The sequence below is a fragment of the Perca flavescens genome, chromosome 24 (genome assembly GCF_004354835.1).
Source record: "Perca flavescens isolate YP-PL-M2 chromosome 24, PFLA_1.0, whole genome shotgun sequence".
Classification (NCBI taxonomy): Eukaryota; Metazoa; Chordata; class Actinopteri; order Perciformes; family Percidae; genus Perca; species Perca flavescens.
The window spans coordinates 12880857-12906582 of NC_041354.1; the positions used below are offsets into that span (position 1 = coordinate 12880857).

The following is a 25726-nucleotide window of genomic DNA, read 5'->3' on the forward strand; positions in this document are numbered from 1 at the left end:
CTTGCTGTGAATGCTTTTTGATTTCTGTGAGAATATGAAATGTTTCCCAACGCTTAACCCAAAAGTCTGTCGGAGCCAGTGGATATTTTATCACACCTCATCTCTCTTTTTTTCACTGTCGCTGATGGAAATGAGTCCCGATCACTGCGGCTGAAACGCTGCAATTTCCCCTCCTAGTAATTCTTGGACGGGCCGAGCGTTTGGGCGTATCATTGTTAATCTTACGTTAACTCCAAATCAATTGGTCTGAGTGGGAGAGGGAGGAAATTTGCTCTCCGTGCGTCTGGAGTGGGAAAACATTGTACTGACTGCTGGAGTGTTTCAAGGCACTTCTTAAGTTACAAATTAAGTTTGAACCAACGGTCAGATTTGTCTGTCATTTGGCAGGATTTGCTCCTCAAACGGCTGCAGTCTTGACAAGTGAAGTAACATCTTAAGAGCTAGCAAGTTCTGTTCAATTTTTCCCCCCGTGGGTCTCGATCCTTGACTTTTCCTGCAATCTTGAAGGCTCGTTTTCAGTCCGCGTGTAATCCCCAGAACCAGATGAGGGATTTCCCTTTTCCCCCTCATAACTGCATACACACATCCCTGATTGGTGAGATATTTGTCTGATGGTCAAGCACGACGACCCAGCTGAGACCATATCCTGCCATTATGTTTAATAGTCTAATACCAATAAAGTCAACTAATGGTGGGCGCTGAGTTTGTTCTAGAATGGGTTTAGTTTTGGCTGTTTTTATTCTTGTTATTCCTGTATTATTTCTCTGTGGCTCAGCGTTCCTCAGAGTGTCTCTGCTTGTGTTTGCCAAACCTGGAACCCTGAACAGTTTTTCACAATCGAGGCATGGGAACGTTACCTCAAATGCGTCAATTTCAGAAATCAGATCTTGTTTACGGAAGGAGTCCAAGCAGAGAGCTGGGATCCCAGCCCAAGGAATTGTGGGCCGTGGACTATATACAAATTGCTCATGTCTTTCGCCTTGTGGCTGGATAAACTTCCCTCTGTATTTAGGCACTTTTTAAACATTTGACCCATTTACAAAACATTGTATCCGTAGCCTTGTTCTTTTGTGTAGTTTAGTATATTAAAGGGAATAGATTGAAATATTGAAAGCTTATAACAAGTGTATTAAAGCTTATAATATATATAATAGTTGAAACTTAGTGCCATAATGTAAGAAAACTGACTTTTTTTAAACTATGGTACTCTTACAGCTACATTATGAATTGTACTAATTATATTGTTTGCATGGGTGCATTTAGTGCAAGTCCCCACTAGAGAGCAGTGCTATGAACATTGCTCATACTACACACAAAGTCTCATTGACCCTCTTACCCTCCTATTTATATATTATATATAAAATTCTTACACATTGTAATATGTGATGACATGTTTCTGCTGGGGTTGAGGGGTTGCATTTTGGGGTCGGAGCCCAATTTTAGAAAGCAGAGCCACAATTAGACTTCTTAACACCTTTAATGTCTAGCTTTCAACTTTTTGAAAGAAATAAAAGCATGCGCATGAATCTCTGAAGAAGAAATTTGATGTGTTAGTACTTGAGTATTTTGTCATCCTATGCTGATGTCAGAGGGAACTACTGTACTTTTTACTGCATTGCAACTTTATATTTCACACAGAATGAGAAACCAGAAATGAAAAACAAGGTTCATAAAATATTTTATTATATAATACAGTATAGAAAATCTGCTTAGAATATAGGAAGGATAGGATAGGACAATGCAATTCTGTTAAATAAAACATCACATTTATTATTAGTTTCACTTGTTTTCATTTTACAACAAATTGTATATCCAGATACAATACACATTTTCTATAGGCTCAGTCTGCCGCTTTAAAATAAAATAAATTCCAGTGCTGGTTCCATGGTATCAGAATTTTGGATAGTCATCATGGAACCATTAATTGGGCCAAAAAGGGCTGGGAAAATCAGCCGAACAGGCCGCCAAGTGACAGTACTCTGATCCAATAGAATTCGCAAGTGTTGTGCATCGATTGCATTATTCACCTGAGAAACTTGCTAAAATATATCCTGGCACCAATCCTGTGTGCCCGACAGGTGGCCACAGTCCAGCTAAATAGGTCACATGTTCTGAAGTTCAATTGGAATATTATGGATTATTTGATTGATAAATTATCAAAAGATGCAAATCGTGCACACAAAAAAAAGTATAACTGGAACAATAGAAGGCTCACATCTGTTAAAACACTAGTCAAGCTTAGAGAGCGCCGTCCAGAAGCAGAATGTCTTTGGTGTGACAACGTTCTTCAGTTTCAGACTCTTTCCATGCCGTCCCGAACCAGCTGTCCTCCCTGTAACACTTCTTTGTTTAGCTTGGACACTGAGGCAAGACGGTCCCCCAATCCCCAGCCAAGGAAAACCCTGTAAAATGATATTAGTGAGAGCGAGGGCTGAGACCAGAGGAGGTGAGGCCAGTGACACATGTATGAGCAGCCATGCCAAGGTTAGCAAGGCAGGAACACATTTGTGCCCACCAAATGCATCCAAATCTCAGTGTGGCGGCAAAGTGTGAATCCTGCTGCTTAGGTCTGGAGCCATCCCAAATCAAGAGAGCGCTTCACGAGAGGATACCTCTCTTTCACGTGGTTTCAAAACACCAAAGATGGCTGTAGACACAAAGGAGCTTTGGTTTAACTATGAGAGTGACATGTCTGAACCTTGGTTTTTAAAACTTGTGATTTCCATGGAAGAGCACAGGCGATAGCAGAAATCTATAAATCACTTGTTACTGAAGTCTTTTGTTTTGTCACTAGGAAAGGACAAGCCTGGAAGGAAGTCTTGTAGGTGTGGAAAGCAAAATGAAAACCACAATGCAATAGACTAAACATTTGGACAATGCCTGCACAAGGCACATGCAATTTGTAGATAGTCAACCTGTGGGAAGAAAACATTCTTCAGCTTTCAAGGAAGTTCTTAACAGGCAATGCAGTAGCATTATTATATTTTATTTTTCGATTGCTAACAAGCATTAGGCAATACCAGAACCACTTTTTCTAAACTCTTCACACAGTCTGGATTACTAAAGGCAAGGCAAGGCAAGGCAATTTTATTTATATAGCACATTTCAGCACAAGGCAACTCAAAGTGCTTCACACAAATCATCAATCATTAAAGAACAAATAACAAAAAAATAATAATAATAATAAAATAGTAATGAATACAAATTTAAAACCATTTAAGATACAAAAAAAAAAAAAAAAAAAAAAAAAAATCCGTATTAAAATTGTATACAAAATACAATACAAGAATAAAAATCACTGTTCGATAAAAGAATTTAAAAAAAAAGGCATTATCAAAAAGTAAGGTCTTCAGCCTTGATTTAAAAGAGCTGAGTGTTGGGGCAGACCTGCAGTTTTCTGGTATTTTGTTCCAGATATGCGGAGCATAAAAACTAAATGCTGCTTATCCCTGTTTAGTTCTGACTCTGGGGACCACGAGCAAACCTGTTCCAGACGACCTGAGAGGTCTGGGTGGTTCATAAAGCACTAATAGATCAGAGATATATTTTGGTCCTAAGCAGAGGTGTCAAGTAACGAAGTACAAATACTTCGTTACCTTACTTAAGTAGAAATTTTGGGTATCTATACTTTACTGGAGTAATTATTTTACAGCATACTTTTTACTTCTACTCCTTACATTTTCACGGAATTATCTGTACTTTCTACTCCTTACATTTTAAAAATAGCCTCGTTACTCATATTTCAGTTCGGCTTGTTTTCATTCCGGCTCGTCATCGTTCAAAAAAAACACACAAAAAACCCTATCCAGATCGCTCCATCCGGAGAGAGTGAATGTGATTGTGGTTGGATGAGAAGTATAAACATAGTCATTCCGACACCCTATTGGTTTGTACGCGATCCATCAAACCTGCACAGACCCGGTGCTTTAACGACCGTTATCTACCGGACCGAATAGCAACGTGGATTTCGGTGCCTTATTTAGGTGTCACTTAAATGCCGGCGCTTCTCTCTGATGCTCCGAAAACGGACGTTAGAGGGAACTGAAACATCGCCGCACGGGACGCTAGTTAACACTACAGTTGGCAGCAGCTAACGTTAGCCTACGGTTAGCTAGCAGCGGGAGTAAACACGGTTAAAACGGACAGCTAAACGGTGTAAAGTGTGTCTGTATTTCACTGGAGAGGATTGTAACACCAGACTGTAGCTGCCGTTGTCTGATAAACACAGAAGAGATGTGTCACCTTTTTCAGCCCTTCTGAGTTTGCAGGTATGATTTTAATATAACATTATTATAGTCATATGATTTTGTCCTAACGTTTTGGGGTTAAGCTGTTGTCCATGGCATTGTTTCCCCCTTAGCAGGGACCCCCTACTACATATTGTATGAAATTAAGTTGCATATTAAACTGGGCCTACAATAACTGTTAGGGCAACCTAAAGCCTTCTTACATACCCTTTTTTCATAAGCTATTAAAATATTAATTGTTGGCATGATTTTATAAATCATATTTTAATGTTACATACTGTATGTGACATACTCTATGTGGCACAGTAAATCTAGGATTAACTGTATCTGTGGGCTGATATCTTAGGGACTACCTTACCTATAGGCCAGTAAGCTTATCATCAGTGGGAATTTATGTTTGCTAATAATATGTTGGAATTATGTTAAGGCATTTTAATTTTAAAAGACTCAAAGATAATAAAAAGACTCAAAAATTTACAATAATTTGGAGGGCCCCTGCAATGACTTTGAGGATCCCTTGTTGAAAATCTCTGCCTTACATTACTTTTACTTTTATACTTTAAGTAGTTTTGAAACCAGTACTTTTACACTTTTACTTAAGTAAAAAGCTTGAGTTGATACTTCAACTTCTACAAAAGTCTTTTCAAACCCTAGTATCGATACTTCTACTTGAGTAATGAATGTGAATACTTTTGACACCTCTGGTCCTAAGCCATTTAGGGATTTATAAACCAGCATAAGTATTTTGAAATCAATTCTCTGAGGCACAGGAAGCCAATGTAAAGACTTTAGAACTGGAGTGATATGATCCACTTTTTTTTGTCCTAGTGAGAACTCTTGCTGCAGAATTTTGAATCAGCTGCAGCTGTCTAATTAGTTTTTTAGGCAGTCCTGTAAGGACGCCGTTACAGTAGTCAAGTCTACTAAAAATAAAAGCATGGACAAGTTTTTCCAAATTCTGCTGAGACATAAGTCCTCTAATTCTTGATATATTCTTTAGATGGTAATAGGCTGATTTTATTATTGTCTTAATATGACTGTTAAAATTCAAGTCAGAGTCCATGACAACACCAAGATTTTTTGCTTTGTCTGTTGTTTTTAACAGGGCCATTTGAAGCTGTGCACTGTCTTTCAGTTTCTCTTCTTTTGCTCCAAAAACAATCACCTCAGTGATGCAGAGCTGTAGTACTCGAGTCTGGTCTTGGACTTGAGACGGTTTTTCTATGGTCTGGAGGGAAAGTGAAACACTGGCCACCTGATAACCAGACTTTTTTTTCTGTCCTGGACTTGGTCTTGACTTGGACTCAAACCTCTTTGGACTCGGTCTTGGACCCGGCTGAAATAGTAATTACAAGAAACAATGTGTAGTATAATCACCCATATGTGCAGTACCGTAGGGTTTCCTCCCTCTCTCCTGCATTTTAAGTTCTCATCAACATCACATCTTATGTCTTCTCTTTTAGCTGCAATGAGCTGTTTGGAATTATTATTACTTCATTTTATTGTAAATACTCTGCTAAGGTTTTCTATATATTTCAATATGGTGACAGCAGAAATGCACATCATGCCATCATTCTGCTTTAAATGTGTTTTTAACTGTTTTGAAAACAGTGTGTTTGCATTTGAACAATGTGCTGCGGATATATATACGTTTGTTGTTTTGCAGGTGGTGGAGTATGAATGAGAAAAGAGTTCATGGATTTTGGTGAATGTGGTCATTGAATGTATTTTGTGTGAAACCAATGAGAAATGAATAACAGTTTGGTCCACATAGACTTCTGTTTCGCTGACTGTGTGAAGCGTTTTAATAATGTGACTAGTTTTGACCAGTGCACGTTAGCGATCGAGAGAGAGAGGTGGAGTGTGCACAACCAAGGTGTTGTTAGTGAGTCAAGTATTGGCAATAACAAGGTGTATATTCAATTAAAACTCTTAAAGGAGAATTCCGGTCGATTTCAACACGTAGCTATGTTGTTTGTTGTCACATAGTGCTGTCAGTAGCGAGAAAAACGAAAATATTCGGTGTTGCCTAAACCGAGTTATGCAACTGCTAGCTTTTGCACCCACGTGGCTGAAACGGGGCAGGTTTTAAACATGCTTTTAAACGTCATTACAAGTGCCTTGCCATGTGAACTGATTCCTTCTGAGTGAACACAGTGAATATGGCTGCAGCAGATGTGAAAGAAATGCATAAAAGTTGTGCTAATTCATACCTCTGTTTAGTTCCGGTGTTGAGACGGCAGTAAGACGAGTACTTAGGTACCGTCTACAAACTACACCGAAAAGAGATACAAAAATATGTATTAATTTAATGATTAAATAAATAAAAAAACTAAATTATAACTTGTCTCCTGCTAGTTGTACTATAGCACTTTTAAAAAATTAAGCTTATGCCTATTTTTGAAAATATTTTTGTATTGCTTTTCGGTGTTGTAGTTTGTAGATGGTCCCTAATTACCTGTCTTGCCACCTCACCACCGGAACACCGGAACTAAACGGAGGTATGAATTAGCACAACTTTTATGCATTTCTTTCACATCTACTGCAGCTATGTTCACTGTGTTTACTCGGAAGGAATCCGTTCACATGGCAAGGCACTTGTAATGACATCTCGAACATGGCCGCCTCGGTGCAAAAGCTAGCAGTATCATAACTCGGTGTAGGCAACACCGATCATTATCGCTTTTCTCGCTACTGACAGCACTACGTGACAACAAACAACATAGCTACGTGTTGAAATCGACCGGAATTCTCCTTTAACAGAGGAATTTGGTGACTTTTCGGAGCCATTAAAACTGACATTAAGGTTTCTCACGCACTAATTTCTTATTCCTTTGAAGGCTCATGATTTTACCTGGAAAAAGTAGAATTTTGTATTCACAAGAGATCGCAATCTTCAGGATGGATGCACTCTTTGACACAGCTAGCTCCTTCCCCCTGTTTCCAGTCTTTGTGCAAGGCTATAAGCTAACTGGCTGCTTCATGTTTACCATTCAATATGAGAGCGGTATTGCTCTTCTTATCTATCTGTTTTCTCAAAATGTCTGAATTATTCATTTAAGAGTGAAAGAACAAAGTGTAGGATGATGGAGACCGTTCACTGATACTCATCACAGCTTCATTGGTCAGGAAAGTCTGCACTTAAATGCCAACGACCCTGCTGGTCTGCACGAGGCGCGTACTGTACCCTGACAGACATTATGCTTTCCACAATAGGCCAGCACTTTTTGAACAGCTCATATGATAAGTGCTATAAATGCCAGTAGCCCAAATAAGGAGGCGAACCACCTCAACACACACCTGTAGTCAATTAGTCCCTCCGCTTGCTGTATCTCATGTAACAGAATCAAGTTCACTTCAATCGGCTCAGCGTGAATTCCCACACGCGGGATTACTTACTTAATCATGCCAGCTAGCCCAGGCTCCTGACTATGTTATTCTTTTTTTTCCTTCTCTGTAAAGCGACTTTGAGTACAAAGCGCTATATAAATTGTATGTATTATTGTTATCATGCCAGGCATGCGATGTGTCTCATTTGTACTGTATCTTAATTCATTTATAACTACTTATACTAACTAATTTCAATTAATCATTCGTATCAGATGTGATTTATCAATAAAATGACAACTGAAACCCAGCAAGAGGAAGGGTGAATACTCTCAATTGAGGCAGTTTTGGAATTAATTTGAACTTGATATCGGAAAAATATTGCAAACAAATTTCACCAAACGCATCAGATAGCAGCTGTTGGCAACTTTGATGTCGCGTTTTAATCCGTTTAGGTCAATGTGTTATTTTGTACTATAGTTATGGACTATCGGACATCATTTCAGTGCATGTGTGTGTGTGTGTGTGTGTGTGACTTGAGTTTGAAAGACGTTAATAGTAATGGGTCAATAATGTATACAGCAGTGGTATACTGTCCATGTTACAGCCAGACGACAGCCTAACGAACTTGTGACCCTTTGGACTTAGCGTCAGTGAAGTTTGAAAAACAACCATGGTAGGTTCTCAGTCGGGACTTCTTTCTCAGTCAACACAGTCTGTGTGTAATCTCTCTGCATACGACTCAATCGAGCCAATACAAACTTGTTCTCCTGGCAGATGAAGAGAGTGCGAAGCTGGACAAACAGGGTCCAGAGCCGAGCTGCTGAGGAGGGACCGACCCACTGCGGAGACCAACAGTAGTCTTCTGCCTTTCCTTTTCTGGTCTGAGTGCGTTCTTATTATTATTACTCCTGTCTCTGTTTTGACTCTTGTCTTTCTCTCACACTCTGTCTACAGTCTCATCTCTCTTCCTGGTCTTTGAAATGACGCTCAGACCCTCTGAATACTCTCAACATCAATATAATGTGAGGCACGTTAGAGATTAATACATCAACTCTGGAGCATTGAGTTGTGAGACCTAATGGAGTTGATAAAGTCTCCCAGAGATGGCTGACTCCAGCTGTTTCTGTGGTTTCCATGTCTGGAAGTCATTTCGCTGGATTATAAAGAACCGTGAAATGTCAGTGAAACCTTTAGGGATACGTACATTCCTTCGTATTTAAAGGACATTTGGCATCCAGTGGGATTTCAACGCCGCTTAATTATCTCTTAATACACACACGATTAGCTCAGGCACCCCATAGTTCAATTACAGCATAGAATCAAACTTCCAAATAATACTGATTTGTCATTTGTGGTAGAAATTATGACTTTTCTTCTGTCGGGAGCCAATGAGGAAGGAGTGTGACGTTGTTATAGAGCCAGTGAGTCTAAATATGGATTGGTCGGAGTGGATAGTTAATAAAACATCCGACTAGTTTCCCGTTTCCTACCGAAAGTCAACAGTTGTCTCTTTTTACCATGACCACAATCGTTCCCTGAGCTTAGTACGTATGTTAACCCAAACCATGCTCAAGTTGTTTTTGTGCGTAGCAAACCTTGACTACTTTGGAAGGCAATAAGAATATGTCATTTTGCCCAGTGGTGTATTTTGACGTTTTATTGGGAGGAGTTGTTGCTCTGCAGATATCCAGTTGCCAGCATTTTCACTACTAAGGAAGGAAAATTGTACTTATTACCTGTTTTTAAGCGATGAAATCAGGACAAAAACTATGTCTTAAAAGCCATATAATGAGCAACATGGTTTCATAAGTAGTAGAGCAATTATAAAGCAACATCAATTAAAGAACTAATTAAGAAATTTCTCAGGCTTTTTATTTGGAGGCCATCATAACACTCAACAACATCCACTCTTGGGCATCAGTGTCTCAGCCTGTGGCAGAAGAAGGCCACGGTCAGTTTACACTGCTCCACAGAGGAATGCTGGGAATTGTTTGCACTGTCTGCTTCAACTTTGGCTGCTTCTTAGTTTCGCTGTTTCTGGATACACATACACACACACGCGCGCACACACACACACACACCACACACCACACACATGCATAAATTCCTTTATTTTGCATGTCAACATATTTGTGTTTTATGTTGCACCCTGTAAAGAGCACAGTGGCTTAGGTGTTATGGCTGCAGCCTGTTTGTCTTAATGGTGTCTGAGAAGCTTTGGATGGAATTAGAGTTGGATTGTGCGCGTCTCTGTATCAAGTTTTGAGTGTGTGCCTTCGAACCCGTAATGGACAGACTCAGGATTAGCATTCGCTCTCTCATGCTGGCGAAAGCAGCGTCGCGGTCTGGTTGGCGAGGCGTAAAAGTGAGCCTGTTTGAGGATATTAATGCAAATATTTTACCAAGTGTAGAAATAAAACAGGGCTTTGTGGCTTCATCTGACACACAAGCAGGAAGGAATTCAGCTTTTTTCGTTTTCTGTTCAAGATCACGCTCCACCACTTGTCATGTGTTTCGGCATCATTTGTCAAGACTCTCTAATGATACTTTCAACTGTTACACAACACGGGGCCGAAATACCTGTGGTCTGGTGCTCCTCAACATACTCATGGAGGAGGTGGCTGTAAATGCTCACCCATCACAGGGCGACCTACAGAATAGGTGGAGGAAAAGGAATCCCTTAATTAGTCTGACCAGCTCTGACGGACACATTTCATGGAAAAGAGACAAGGTATTGGCTCATTGTCTAGTTTTTCAGGATATTATATTTCATACCTTTGCCTCCAATCTGAATTTTCTGTTGACGACTAAAACTACTTTTGAACGTACACATGTTCACATGTTCCGAGGCTATTTTGCAGCTGCACTGGGGCTCTATGCGGTGGTTAGCACCGGCCAAGACGATTGTGATTGGTTTTAAAGCCATACCAATAAACCAGAGCACGTTCCTCTCCCATGCCGGAATGCTGTGTGGACTAGCCAGACCCTCCTCCACAACGCTGTGAAGGAAGGTCTGGCAATGCAAGACTATAAACAATCTTATATCTTATATATATTATTAATCCATGTGACAGCATTATTTACCTCAGCTCTGGCAGTAAATCCACTGATCGTGGTGGATTTCTTCAATTTATTGAAATTAATTCATTTCAATCACAAATGTACTGTAGCTGTTGTTAGTGTGACCAAGCAACTACTCTCACATAAGTGGTTGTGGTGTAGGTAGTTAATGATTAGTTACTGTTTACCCTTAGTTACCCTTTTTGAAAAGAGTAGTTACCCTTTTTGAAAAGAGTAGTTACCCTTTTTCAAAAGGGTAGTTACCCTTTTTCAGAAGTGTAGTTACCCTTTTTGAAAAGAGCAGTTACCCTTTTTCAGAAGGGTAGTTACCCTCCACCTGTCTGTGACAACCTTTGTACCTTGGCGTACATATTTCATGACAATTGGAATCAAGTGTTGCCTTGAACGCTTCTTAACCAGCCTGAGGATAGGTCTTCTCTGACTTCCTTTGATTCCCAGGATTCCAAACACCCATTTTCTCCTCTTCACCAAATCTACCCCTACCATACTTTATTAAACAATAAAAAGAAAAAGGATGAAATTATGACATTATTAATAACATAATAATAATAATAAAAATCTAAAAGTCAAAGAATATTCTGTTTGCACAGTTGAGATAGTAATGCTCCTCTGGCCATTGAATATGTTCAATTAAAAATATGAATAATTTTTGCAAGGTAAAGTTACTTACTTTCATATGCACAAAGTCCTACACTGTGGCATAGACACAGATAAAAAGATAGACAGATTTTTATCTATCCCAAAAAATGGGAAATAACGGTGTTTCAGCAGCAAAATATCAGACACACACTGCACATATAGAATATACATTAAATAATAGGAAATAATATACATTAAGTAATAATATAATACTACAAGAGCAAATATTCAAAATATATACAAATTGGAAATAAAATGTACAACTGTTTCACTACATATAGATACACTTATTGTGCAAGTTGGGGAATAAAAATGTACAATTGTTTCACTATTAATGATAGGATGAACCTATTGTGCAAGGTGCATTCAGTGCAGTAAAAGTGATAATTCGTGCCAAAAATACATATGGATAATACATTTTAATTCAAATATTGTAGACTTCATGTGTCACTTCTTTCAGATGTGAGTGTGATAAAATGATAAAAAAAGAGGAAAATCATAGAAATAGCATCTCGGTTGATAAAAGTTTGGTTAAAGCAACCTTTTTTGACACTAAAATAAGAGAACTTGAGTCTAAACAAGAAAACAGCAGAAACTCAACATTCATTTAATTGAAGTAAATGTATACACTAGATAAACTAAATCTGTTAGGAGAGATACTTTGTTGTTATTTTTTTGTATTTCTATCATTTCACTGTATTGCCGTAACCATCACGTTAAAATTAGCTACTGTTCATTTGTGTTTTATGGAAGTTGGCATCCCATACTTAGCAGTAGCTACTGCCTCAACACATTAACCTGTAATGGAGCCTGCGAGAAAAAGCAGAAGAAAAAAGATGCCTAACCGGCGTCTTTTAGATAACGAGGTTGTGTCAGTTCGTAAGTACATATTTACAATTTTAATATTAAAAGTGGGTTACATTGCTTCACAAAAGTAGCTAACTTGACATTATACCATGTGCTTTTTGACAAATATTGTTATTTGCTTGATAACTTGGCTAACGTTAATCTACTGACTAAGTAATTGTTAGCTACAGAACGTTAGCTAGCTAGCTATGTTTTTTAAGGTTGAAAGCCAATCACAGAATTCCGTGAGAATGCCACATATTTAGAGTTGAGGGGCTGTGTTCATTTCACGGCAAGTAAATCAGCATTTCACGGCAAGTAAATTGTTAGTCAAACAGTAAACATATAGCTTCTCTTCAAAATGACAATTTACAACGTTTTAACATTTTATCGATTTTTATTTGAATACATAGCTAGCTATGTGATGACAATAGTGAAAACAGGTTTGAAAAGGTACCTTTCAGTTAGCTACAAATGAGATGATGAAGAATTCTCTCTCGCCATTATATATGATGATACATGTTACTATAACCTGTAATAACATAACAAACAATGGGTAACGTTAATGTTATTGCCCGAATTAAAATAAAAACTCTTGACTCTGTCATTAACTTACTTACTTACTGATTTGTAAGTATCCATAACATTTTCAAATTAACCAAAAGTACATTCTGTATTAATTCATAGACTTACTTTCATCTAGTTTTCTGAATTATACAAAAAACAACTGTTTCTGTTTCCAAACATTTTCCAGCAGCCACAGAAGGTTCTGAAGAATCAGAGCAAAACAGAAGACAAACTGTGGAAGTGGAAACAGGTAATTCATTGTTAATTTAAAATTTTGTAAATGTACTAAACACATGCACTTAGATTAACTGAGTGGTTACGGAGTACTAATGTGGAAATGGCCAAAATCGCACTAATTTCAAACATTTAATTAAAAATGGCGGACTTCCTGTTGGGTTTAGGGTATGGCTCTAATGAAGTTTTTTGTACATCTTGACATGTTACATATGTGTACCAAGTTTCGTGAGTCTACGTTAAACGCACTGCAGGGGCTCAACTTTCTTAACTTTCTAGGGGGCGCTAGCGAGCCATTTTTGTGCGCCTATTCCCGAATCCCTTAAAATACGTAACTTTTCACCAGACTTGATGCGACCGCCAAATTTGGTGAGTTTTTGAATATATTAAGCCCCTCAAAAAGCCAATTCATTTGACGGGAAAATAATAATAATTCCTTCAGTTTCAATAGGGCCTTCGCCGCTGTCGGCGCTCGGGCCACCGTTTTTGTGAATCCTAAAGTCCTCAAACGTGTTCGTAAAATGAAGATTTTTCCACGAAAACAAAGATTTCGGAAATGTTGTAATTTTTTCTAAAAATAGCTCCATGGAGTTCAAGATGAGACCTATGTTCTCTCAAAAGTTGGTATATTAACTTACTACTTTTTTCGGAATCAAGGCGCACTGGCAACGCCCGAGCCCAATCACTACAGACCTTTGCAATTTTCACCACTTGTGACAAGTGTGCAATTGAGTTTTCGGCCATGCTAACCCCCTTAAAAATGCGACTAAGGACTTTGAAAAATAATAATCTGACGAAAAACAAAAGGTACCTTCGCACTTTCGTGCTTGGGCCCTAATAAGAAACCTTAGAAAAGCAGTTTGGTTTCACAGCCCTGCTGTGCGAACAGCGTAGCTTCGCTACCACCAATTCTTCCAGACTTGTGCTTGGACCCCTAATCATAGGGCTGGGACGAGATTCGATTATTTCACGACCATTGTTGGGTGTAACGCCTTACACCCAACGGTGCTAGCAGTTGACCTGTCGGCTATCTGAATTATTTTGAGTGTTTAAATCTACAGTGGTCTATTTGGTGGTGTGTTTGCCCTGTTTAAGTTCGTGTGACATATAAACAACAATCCGTGTTGCTACAAGCATCAATGTTCGACAACAAAACATGTAATCAAACAAATGCAGAAATAGTCTAGCTAGCTAGCTGCCTGGCTAGGCTTTACAATGAAATCCAATGTCCAAACATGCTAGCGATTCGCCTGTCGGCTTGCTGAAAAGTTTGATTGTTTAAACTAACATATACAGTGGTGTATGTGCCCTGACTAAGTTCGTGTGTCGTATAAATCACAATTCGTATTTATGAAAGTACCAATGTTTGTGTAGAAACATTTTAATCACATAAAAACTTTCTGATAACCCGCCTCCAAACACAAACACGCAGACCTGATTGGCTCTCGAGTGGTCCACATTTGAATAAAGTTAAACTTTCGTCAACTTTATTTTGCTCCCCTCTGCGATTCGCTCTCATTTCGCTCAATCGTGGCGAATTTCGTCTCCATTCAACCTGAATGAGAGCAAAGTGAAATTTCGCTGTGTGGAAACCTACCGTAACATAAAAAGTTACTTTCCAAAGAAGGTAACTAAGTAAAGTAACAGATTACTTTTTTAAGAAGTTAAAAAGTAACGAGCAAACACTACTTTTTAAAAGTAACTTCCCCATCACTGTTCACGACACATGGGTCATTTCTATTTGTGCTGATAATAGAAGGATTGCAATTCAATAGTATTGAGTATTGCGATTATCTTTTCCTTCTTTAACAAAAAAAAAATTATAATGTGAACTTATTCCAACAAATTGTTTTCGAAAAAGTCTGTCATTATATTATTTTTAAATAAGTACATAACGTGCATTTCATCCATTTGCTTGTTTTGCAGGAAAATTATATGATAAAGTCGCTGTCAAGTTTACTGTACATACAGAAAATATTTCGGTCAATCGATGTAAAAAAAAAACATAAAACTTGACAAAAAATTTAAAATACATACAATTTGCGTTTTTTGCATGTTTAACAAGAAACGGACGTATCCTCTTCATTTTTTCTAGCAGTATGTCAGCTTCAGCACACATTACAACAAAATCTTCCACAAACTCACGCCTTGCTTCTATTGATTTTGTCGTTGCCTCAATGGTAACCTGGAGGGATTTTCCCGCTGTACATTTAACTTTTTTCTTGAGATGAGCTTTTGATTTCAAATGGTTGTTACGTGTGTCTTTGCGGGTCCAGTCAACAGTATGTTGACAAAACTTACAAATCAGTAGTTGTCCAGACTCATAGTAGTTGTTGGGGTATTGTTCAACACGGTATTTCGCAGTTCACTCAGAGTTTCTTCATTTTTTTGCCACTGTTTGGTTAGTTCTTTCTTTTCCTCGCTACAAACTCAACGTGAACGTGATGACATATGGTTACTAGGCAACAGGCTGTGCCATTTGGCCACGGTTTAGGTAGAGACCTGTCTGTGCTTGTTGGAGAGACCGTTCTACGCTTGTTGTTTTAAACTGAAAAAGGAGAAGGAAGTAAAAAAAATTGTTTATTTAATATGTCAACAAAATATATGCAAATTCCGTGTGATTACGCGTGTATTACAGAATTCCATTTTTACCTGTAAATTCCGTCCGTGTTTTACGGATCGCGGAAATCATAGGGACCTATAACTGATACTGCAGTTCATTTTAAGGACATAACACTACCAACACCTTTGTTTTTGTATTTTTAACTAGTTGGAATCCATAAATCAGCTGTTCCTCCACCAAATACGGAGGACACAAGAAAACCATGTTGCTGGATTATCAAGGTATACATTAATATTGGTTAGTTATGAAGAAGTAATATAATACATATTTATACACAAAGATTTACTTGGGAAATTATGTTTTTTGGTGAACCCGGTTGTTGAAAATTTGTCCACAGTTACCACAAGAGTTACTCCAGATGATATTGTTAGAGGCAGTACTTACTGGAGACAAATCATATTTGACCCTTTCCCTGGTTTGCCGGAAGTTCTGGCATATCGTGAGTCAGGACAGTTTTCGGGAAAAGGCACACTTCATGTGGATATTGAGTAAGGAATATATATATATATATATATATATATATATATATATATATATATATATATATATATATATATATATATATATATATATATATATATATATATATATATATTACTTAAATCAATTAAGAAACCTGCTTATTTATTTTCTTTTCTTTTAAATTTAACAAAATTTTCAATTTTCCTCATTTGTTTTTTTTGTGATTCAGGTATGGACAGAAATTGGTCCAATCATTCAAAGTCCTACCGCCAGGAAATGTCTTTAATGTATCGCATTCCCATTTGCCAGTTTTGCGGAAAACAGTACAAAGAATGTTCAGGTTGGCATTTGATGTTATAGAAAATGATTTCCTGCATTTTTGCCTTAATTTATTTTGCTTGTGAATGTATCAATGCACACAAGTCAGTTAGCTTTATACAACGTTTTTGCTTTTAAAAGAACACAAAATGTAGAGTAAAAATCATGAAGACACTACTTTTATAAATGGCTGACACTTTTGATTAATTTGATATAGAGAGGGGTAAAGTCAGGATTTTGATGAATGGGGAAAAAAAGTTAATAATATTAACAGCGGGTTGAATGTTGATCGGCTATGAATCCTGTAACATCTAGCTAATCAGATGGTTTTGTGGGCGTAACATACAGTCAGACTTATTAGCCATTATTCCGATTTACATGAAACTTAGAATGTGTGGTCTACATGTGATATTGAGCCACCACATACTCTAGTCACACCAATCTACACAGACCACACCCCTTTCATAACTTGTGAAACGTTAAGTTAGACTCTTGTGAGAGGTATCATTGAACTCAGCAAAGAGTTCCTATTTAATTGGTGACAGTTTGCCCTGCATATTAATCTTAAGTCACGCCCTCTTTAATAACTAATGACCTGTTTCTGTTATGGTTTCAGTATTTTGCCTTGTGTTTTGTGCTATTTCTGTTGCCTCTTTGTAGTTTTCTGTGTGTTTCCTGTTTTTGTATGTGTATTCTGTAGTTTTCTGTTATCTGTCTTGTAAACTTATCCTGTATTTTATTCTGCGGTCTGTGTATATCTTGTTGTGTTCCCTGTTCCGTTTCCTGTTTTATTTTGGTAGTCTGTTTTCTGTTTTGTCTGTTTTTAGTTTATGTGTTTTCCAGCCTGTCTGATTGTCCTGCCCTGATGTGTTTCACCTGTTGTCTCACCTGTTCCTGATTTACTCATCACCTCATGTATTTAGCCTTTGTGTTCCCTTTGTCTTTTGTTAGATCGTTTTGCATCCTTACCCCGCTAGTCTGTGTCAGTTTGTATGTGTCTGCGTCAGCCCCTGTTAGTTTCAGTGTTTCCTGTTTTTTGTACTTCCCTCTGTTTTTTTGGATTTCTTTGGATCTTTCTGGACTTTGTGTTTTTGCATTTTGAAGCCTCATGTTGGCTCATCTTGGTTGATTTTGTGTTTGATTAATAAATCCCTGAGCCCCAACCATCTCCTGCCCGCCTCGTCTCTGCGATTGGGTCCTTTAATTCCGTACCACTGCAACATTTTCCTGTACAATATTGTGTGAGGTGTCACTGAACTTAGCAGAGTCCCCTTTCCATTGGTAACAATTTGCAGTGTCTGAGTGCTGCGCAAATGCACGGCCACAAGGAGCGGCGTCCGCCAGTAACCCCGACGCACGCAGATGCGCGAGGGCCCGTCCATTGCTGCTTGCAGCTTTAATTATTTTTACAATCAAAACGTTGTGTTATGTTGTTACTTTGAGCTGCAGCAGCGCAAACTGAAGCAGCGACCTGAACAGTGAACGGGATGTGAGATAACGTTATTCGCTGTGACGCAAAGTCAGTCCAGATGGGCAGTATAACTTACTTCTTGCAGCCTGTATGTTTTAGCGCCATCCTGTGGTGTTCAGAGGACGAGTTGGAAATAATAAATCCACATTTCGAAAAGGGTAACTACCGTTCTGAAAAAGGGTAACTACCCTTTTCAAAAAGGGTAACTAACCATTCGTTACCCTTCTGAAAAAGGGTAACTACCGTTCTGAAAAAGGGTAACTACCCTTTTCAAAAAGGGTAACTAACCATTCGTTACCCTTCTGAAAAAGGGTAACTACCGTTCTGAAAAAGGGTAACTACCCTTTTCAAAAAGGGTAACTACCCTCCCTTCTGAAAAAGGGTAACTACCCTTTTGAAAAAGGGTAACTACCCTTCTGAAAAAGGGTAACTACCCTTTTGAAAAAGGTTAACTACTCTTTTCAAAAAGGGTAACTACCCTTCTGAAAAAGGGTAACTACCCTTTTCAAAAAGGGTAACTAACCATTCGTTACCCTTCTGAAAAAGGGTAACTACCCTTTTCAAAAAGGGTAACTAACCATTCGTTACCCTTCTGAAAAAGGGTAACTACCCTTCTGAAAAAGGGTAACTACCCTTTTCAAAAGGGGTAACTACCGTTCTGAAAAAGGGTAACTACCCTTTTCAAAAAGGGTAACTACCCTCCCTTCTGAAAAAGGGTAACTACCCTTTTGAAAAAGGGTAACTACCCTTCTGAAAAAGGGTAACTACCCTTTTCAAAAAGGGTAACTACCCGCCCTTCTGAAAAAGGGTAACTACCCTTTTCAAAAAGGGTAACTACCCTTCTGAAAAAGGGTAACTACCCTTTTGAAAAAGGGTAACTACCCTTCTGAAAAAGGGTAACTACCCTTTTGAAAAAGGTTAACTACTCTTTTCAAAAAGGGTAACTACCCTTCTGAAAAAGGGTAACTACCCTTTTCAAAAAGGGTAACTACCCTCCCTTCTGAAAAAGGGTAACTACCCTTTTGAAAAAGGGTAACTACCCTTCTGAAAAAGGGTAACTACCCTTTTCAAAAAGGGTAACTACCCTCCCTTCTGAAAAAGGGTAACTACCCTTTTCAAAAAGGGTAACTACCCTTCTGAAAAGGGTAACTACCCTTTTGAAAAGGGTAACTACCCTTCTGAAAAAGGGTAACTACCCTTTTGAAAAAGGTTAACTACTCTTTTCAAAAAGGGTAACTACCCTTCTGAAAAAGGTTAACTACTCTTTTCAAAAAGGGTAACTACCCTTCTGAAAAAGGGTAACTACCCTTCTCAAAAAGGGTAACTACCCTTCTCAAAAAGGGTAACTACCCTTTTCAAAAAGGGTAACTACCCTTCTGAAAAAGGGTAACTTTTTTTGTGTATCTTATTGTAAAGTGTCAAAATATACTGTACGTATCGATAAATCTGCAGGGCTGATATTATCTATATTAGTCATAGTTATTATCATAGAAATATCTGTTTTGGTACCAAGTACTGTATATATGGAAGGTACATTATTTTAGATGCAGGCAACAATGGGTTTGTTAGTGCTAACTGAGTTGACTCAAGTCAAACTACAACTTGTTGTGCTTTGGTAGAAGTTGTGGGAGAAACAAGGCCTTAACATACCCAGAATGCATGTAACGACAAAGCCTCTTTGAGACAAATGTGCTTATAACATGTTATTAGTCTTATTTTTAGGCATGAATTTATTAGAGTGTGGGAATGCAGAGTATAACACTAGAATTCAAAGCAAACATTTATTCAATCCCCTGGACATGACTTCTTGTTGAAGGCTAATTCCTGAGTCCACATTGCACTGCTCTGCCACCACTCTCAAAGGAACTGCCTGCTATTAAACTCATATTTATGTACTGCTTCGTGCTGTCTGAATCCTTATAAGTGCATTGCAAAGTAAACACTAGTAGGAGGGTGAAATAATCACATCTTTATGTCGAAACCTTTCTGGTCTCCTGCTCCTTTATGTCAATATGTTAAAATCCCTTGCTCTATTTAACAGTATAGGCAAATTGATTAGCTTAGTACACTTTGCATATAAACCCAAGCTACGCCAATTAACGACCCTGCAGTCTTGCATGCTACGATCGTGATAAATGAATGAAAAAAATGGAATATTTAATACATATTTTCCCACAGGGCTGAATGTGCAGTGTGGGCTGCTAAGTGGGTGTGGGGGAGTTTGTGTCAAGACATCTGTCCAGTCTTAGTCAAACAGCATTGTCTGTCTGAATGGCTGCATGCAAAGACAACCCAAAACTGACACATAGTACACATAATGCTATATGATAGCTATAGGACCTCAGCTAGCTAAGGTGAACACACACACACACACATTTATCATCAGCAGCACAATGTAAAAATCTCAGAGTTTTATATTTTAGGGAACTCACAGAGAGCGAAGTGTCTCGTCCATTGATTAGTACTGTGCTCACGTAGGAATTCGCTAGTCGCTCCGCCTGTCAGATTCCCCTCGCCCCCCTACCTGCCTGCTCACCTCATTAAAAATGAGTTACTAGGGGCTGCGGCCTTCTGGAAGCTGTTTTTCGTCCCGCCCAATACAATAGTGAAATGTGATTGGCTGATTCACCCGTCAATTACTAATCTAACAGGCAGACTCCACACTTCTGTCCCAGTCAAGTCCTAACCAATAAGGGACCGAGCTGCAACCCTTTTTCTGCCTAGAGACAACAACAACTAAATATGATTGGATAACTCCATTTCTAAGGTTTTAGGACACTAATACTTTCATTTCTGAAGCAAATCAAGTTAAAATTAGAATTAAAAGAGAGAATTATCATTAATTGAAATATTTTAAATATGACATTAAAAATGCTGACATGTTGAGCCTTCTCGGAACGACTAGAAGTCAAGGCTTCCACTCTGGAACCAATATATTCATACATTTGTGTATGTATATAGCTAACGTCACCCTGTCAAAGAAGAAGGGGCTGCAACAAGCTTCACTTTGAGCTCTTGAGGGGAAACTCAAACATTTTCCTCAAACCCTGTGGGCCCAGACTTTGGCCAGACTGCAGACTACATGAACAGACAATGACTCAGCGGCTTTTCAAGCTGTCAGCAAGCTCTTTTTTTCCGGTTCCACCTAGAATTGATTCATTTACTTCCCACCATCAAGCACCGGGAGTTTCAAGTCCACACATATTTGGCTCCTGATCCAAGGGCAGCAGAGGAATGAAATTCAAACCAAAGCGTTTGGCTCAAACTTACAGCCAAATAAATAGAACATTTGAGAGGGAGGCTCTCCTAAAGCTGTGGTATTCTCCCCTATACATGCAGTAATCTTGATGGAAAGGGGTTTACCTTCATGCCCAAGGCCGATGAAGAGTGCTCCGAGTCAGATGACAACATAGTTGACATAATGTCGATGAAAGTATAATTCTGTGCATATGCCATGGAAAAGATACACTGTTTTATCTTCAGTATAGATATTATGAGAGACCATGAATGACCCATGTTATTCCAAAATTAAAGAGAGGAAACTGATTGGAACATTAGATTTTAATCCGTCATAAATTATTGGTATTGTGGCAAGAAAATACACTATTGTGACTAAATGTGCTTATTCTGCGATTATATTAATTTCATATAGTTATAGGAAATGTTTATTAACTTCCAGAATATGTAAAATATGCAGTAATGTGGACCATTAATTTCATTGTATCTTATCCAATAAAAAGACAGTATTGACAAATTGACAAAATTAAGTATGCAGTCTTAAAGTCTAAGTCTAAATTCTTTTTTAATAGGAGTAATACCAAAGTATTTGTCCAGTACTTTTAATGTAATTACCGTCTAGTACAGTCAACTTCATTCATAAAGTGTTTTTGGCAGGCGTGTGTTCAGGTGTGTATTTGCTTTTTTGTGAGTGGATATATGAGCATCAGGCAGCAGCCAGGCTGTGTGTAGGAGTTGGTAACTGACAGAATGCAGAAAAGTAGACCACACATTTTTGGATCATATTATCCATTTTTCATAATGTTATTACTCTAATCATGCTGTAGAAACACAGGGATATAAAGCCATAAAACTGCACAATAGCTCTATTGATGGAAACTTTTTCAATGAACTGTGTCTCTTTATGAAGTCTTTGTGGACAAAACAGTCCATTGAGTTGCATCATGGGAAGTGTAGGATGCTGGATCACTGGAGCTTGGTCTAGGGACTAAAAGTCAAGATATATCAGCCTCTGTAGCTTTTCTTTGACTATTTCTAAAATCTGTCTATGGCAACTTCATGGAAAATGGTAAATCGCTGATGTTTAACTCTTTCACAAAAAGTATAATTTTAGACTTTGCATTTCTGCACCTGTTTTGCTGTTGTACAGTATATTCTTTTTTTTTATTCCCACTCTTATTTGGCACAAATTATTGATTACCTGACAAATGTGTACCTCCACTAGTAGCATCAGTAGCGCTCTGTTAACAGGATAGGTGGCTAATTATATATATATATATATATATATATATATATATATATATATATATATATATATATATATATATATATATATATATGTACCTCCATATGGCCATATTTGTAATAAAACAAGAAAGTCTTTGGGGCTGCATTTGGGAACTGCATCATGGGAAATGTAGGAAATCAATAATGTCATTGTTACATAAGGAATTAAAGTTAATAAGGACACTTCTGGAAACATTTCCATTACAAACTGATCAAGTGGAGTAACCAGTATGTCATATTACACTGCAGTACTCACAAAGCCAAAACCATTTACTTCAGCCAGCAAATTGGTGTAGAATGATTAATTATTCCTGGTCTGCTGAACTTACAGTAGACGATTGCATCATACTTAGGAAAACAGCCACACTGGGATTCATACACATTCCACACGTCAACATTTTTCCGGTGAAGTGACAAAGACGAAGAAAGAAAGGGGCCTTGCAGCACAGAGTGGAGGTGATTTGCCCCCGTACAACCCTGCTGTTTCTATCTTCACATCAGACTTAATGACTACAGGAAATGTTGGTAAAGGCGGTTAGCGTCTAATGATCCTTTTCCTGTGATATCGTGTGGAACTGGCGTGCTTCGGTCTGCTCTGTAATTGGCCTGACTTCACCAAAAGGAAAACATACGGTGACAAAATGAATAAACAGTATTCTGCTGCCTTTCGAACTGTAAGTGGCACAACCACTGTTATGTGTTATTATGTTTTCACAAGCTGTCCCACATTGCATGCTACAGTGAATGGCTTACTCGCTGCAAGATGTTAAAGATAATATTTTATCTGCGCAATTGAGATTTTTTAAACCAAAGTGTTTAGTGTTTGTGAGGATTCTTTATTTTCTCAAAAAGAACATACACCACTGTAAATTAAAGCTCCAGTGGCACTATTTTACAATTATTTTATAGCAAACTCAGTTAAAAACAGGCATCTTAGATTCTGCTTTAAGTGCTTTGAAATTGTTCTACGTCTTATGGAGCTACAACAAGGTTGGTCAAGCTCTCAAATTTGCCATTTTATGTCTGTAGTTTTGGATCTAAACAGTAAGGTGGTGCACAGTATCTGTCTGCATTAAGTAGTTAATCTTATTTTAAAGTTGCTATATGTAACTTTCAGTTTGTGTTGATTCTAGCAGCCGCTTTGGACAAAAGCGTAGTTTTTTTTTTTACCTCACCTGCTGTCGTAAAGATCTTTTCTTTACTTTGCTTTATTGCCCACTGTAGATTACTGAGTTAGCGTTACCGGGAGGTCATATAGTCGCGATGAATATTTAGCTCGGACAGATAATCATTCATTTACAATAAGAGAATACGTTACAGATGCATCGTTGCATTTCAAGTGCTGTATGCAGTAACTTAGCCTACTTTGGATGTATTGTGAGCTAAACCGGGTAACGTTACCACTGTGACTGTGTCAGGACCAAAGCATTAAGACATTGTTGTAGCAACTAACGTAATAATACCTTACATAGCAGATTTCATGAAACCCAAGGATGCGTTATACAAGTACAGTGGGACAAGTGAAAAGAAAATAGTAGGCCAATACAATACAAGGAATAAAATGTCCGCACTAAAAGGTAATTTGAATTTTATGAATGAAATAGACATATGACATACCTGAAGTCAAATTCAGGGTCGGTTTTCAATTATTTACAATCCTGTAACCAAGTGTGCCTCAGATTTCGCCCCTTGTCTTTTACTTTCCCTTTTAGCTTTTAGTTCTTTGTTTAATTTCCTTCTTTTCTGTGATAGCCCTGCCACAGTATCAGCCATACCTACAGCAGATAACTTCTAAAATAATATAAAAATTAGGCCTATATGAAGAAATTTCCTGCTACCTTTTACCTGGCTGGATACAATAACACAGGTTTTTCCGGTGTTACACCAAAATCTGTGACCCATGCTTGGCAGCGGCATCTACCTTCCCTAAATCATTTTGTGACTTTGCAGGAAAAATCTGACCCTGGCAAAGGCATTAATAAAAGCTATATAAACATAGCGTTCTTTTCACTGTTAGTCTCGTTTGCTGTTACAAGTCAATTTATGATGATCAGATGGAACGTTACACAGTTTCAGAAACATTAAAAAGTTACATACAGTATAGTCACTTTAAAATGACAACAGAATTCTCCAAGTTCTTGTGCCAGCATAGAAATCCATTTTGATAGTACAAGCAAGCACATGTGTAGCATAGTTATGGTTAATCGGATACAGATTTGTTGTGATTTAATTAAATGCATGTTTTTGGAAAGTTTGTCAGAGCAGTAAAACAGCTGTGACACTGTCTCTGAACTCTGGTTTTTGGATTGTTGAAGATACTCTAGCACACAGGTGGTTCTTAGTTTCACTCGGACTGCGGTCAAATAGATAAATAAATTGCATTCCTTCACTTGACCTTGATGGAAAACGTAATGAGGTCAAGAAAAGATGTCAAGGAAATGTTATGAGGACTAAGAAAAAGACAACCAAGGTGCTAAGAGATTCTCCGACTGCACTTACACTCACCTAAAGGATTATTAGGAAGACCCCACTAATATCGTGTTTGACCCCCTTTTGCCTTCAGAACTGCCTTAATTCTTCGTGGCATTGATTCAACAAGGTGCTGGAAGCATTCTTTAGAATGGTTGGCCCATATTGATAAGATAGCATCTTGCAGTTGATGGAGATTTGTGGGATGCTCATCCAGGGCACGAAGCTCCCGTTTCACTACTAAGGGGCCTAAAATGTGCCAAGAAAACATTCCCCACACCATTACACCAAAATGTTGGTGTCACTCTCCAGATTGCCCTAAGAGGTTGGAATTAAGGATCACAAAGGGGATATGACGGATCCATGTTCTTATTCTGTTTACGCCAAATTCTGACTCTACCATCTGAATGTCTCAACAGAAATCGAGACTCCTCAGACCAGGCAACATTTTTACTTCTACTGTCCAATCTTGGTGAGCTCGTGCAAATTGTAGCCTCGTTTTCCTATTTTTAGTGGAGAAGAGTGGTACCCGGTGGGGTCTTCTGCTGGTGTAGCCCATCCACCTCAAGGTTGTTTGTGTTGTGGCTTCACAAATGCTTTACTGCATACCTCGGTTGTAACGAGTGGTTATTTGAATCAAATTTGATCTTCTATCAGCTGGAATCAGTCGGCCCATTCTCCTCTGACCTCTGGCATCAACAAGACATTTTCACCCACATGACTGCAGCACACTGGATGTTTTTCCTTTTTCAGAGCATTCTTTGTAAACCCTAGAAATGGTTGTGCGTGAAAATCACAGTAACTGAGCAGATTGTGAAATACTCAAACCAGCCCATCTGGCACCAACAACCATGCCACGCTCAAAGTTGCTTGGATAACCTTTCTTTCCCATTCTGATATTCAGTTTGGAGTTCA

General features: G+C 38.3%; 1 protein-coding gene across 1 annotated transcript in view; it reads left to right on the forward strand.

Moving 5' to 3' along the window:
• The first annotated feature begins 4246 nt into the window (after window positions 1-4246).
• Window positions 4247-25726, forward strand: part of col8a1b (collagen, type VIII, alpha 1b) — a 50272-nt gene continuing 28792 nt past the window's right edge. The window contains exons 1-3 of the mRNA XM_028572295.1: window positions 4247-4268; window positions 12898-12960; window positions 15715-15788. The gene's annotated coding sequence lies outside the window, so the exon portion shown is untranslated. The remainder of the gene's footprint in view (window positions 4269-12897; window positions 12961-15714; window positions 15789-25726) is intronic.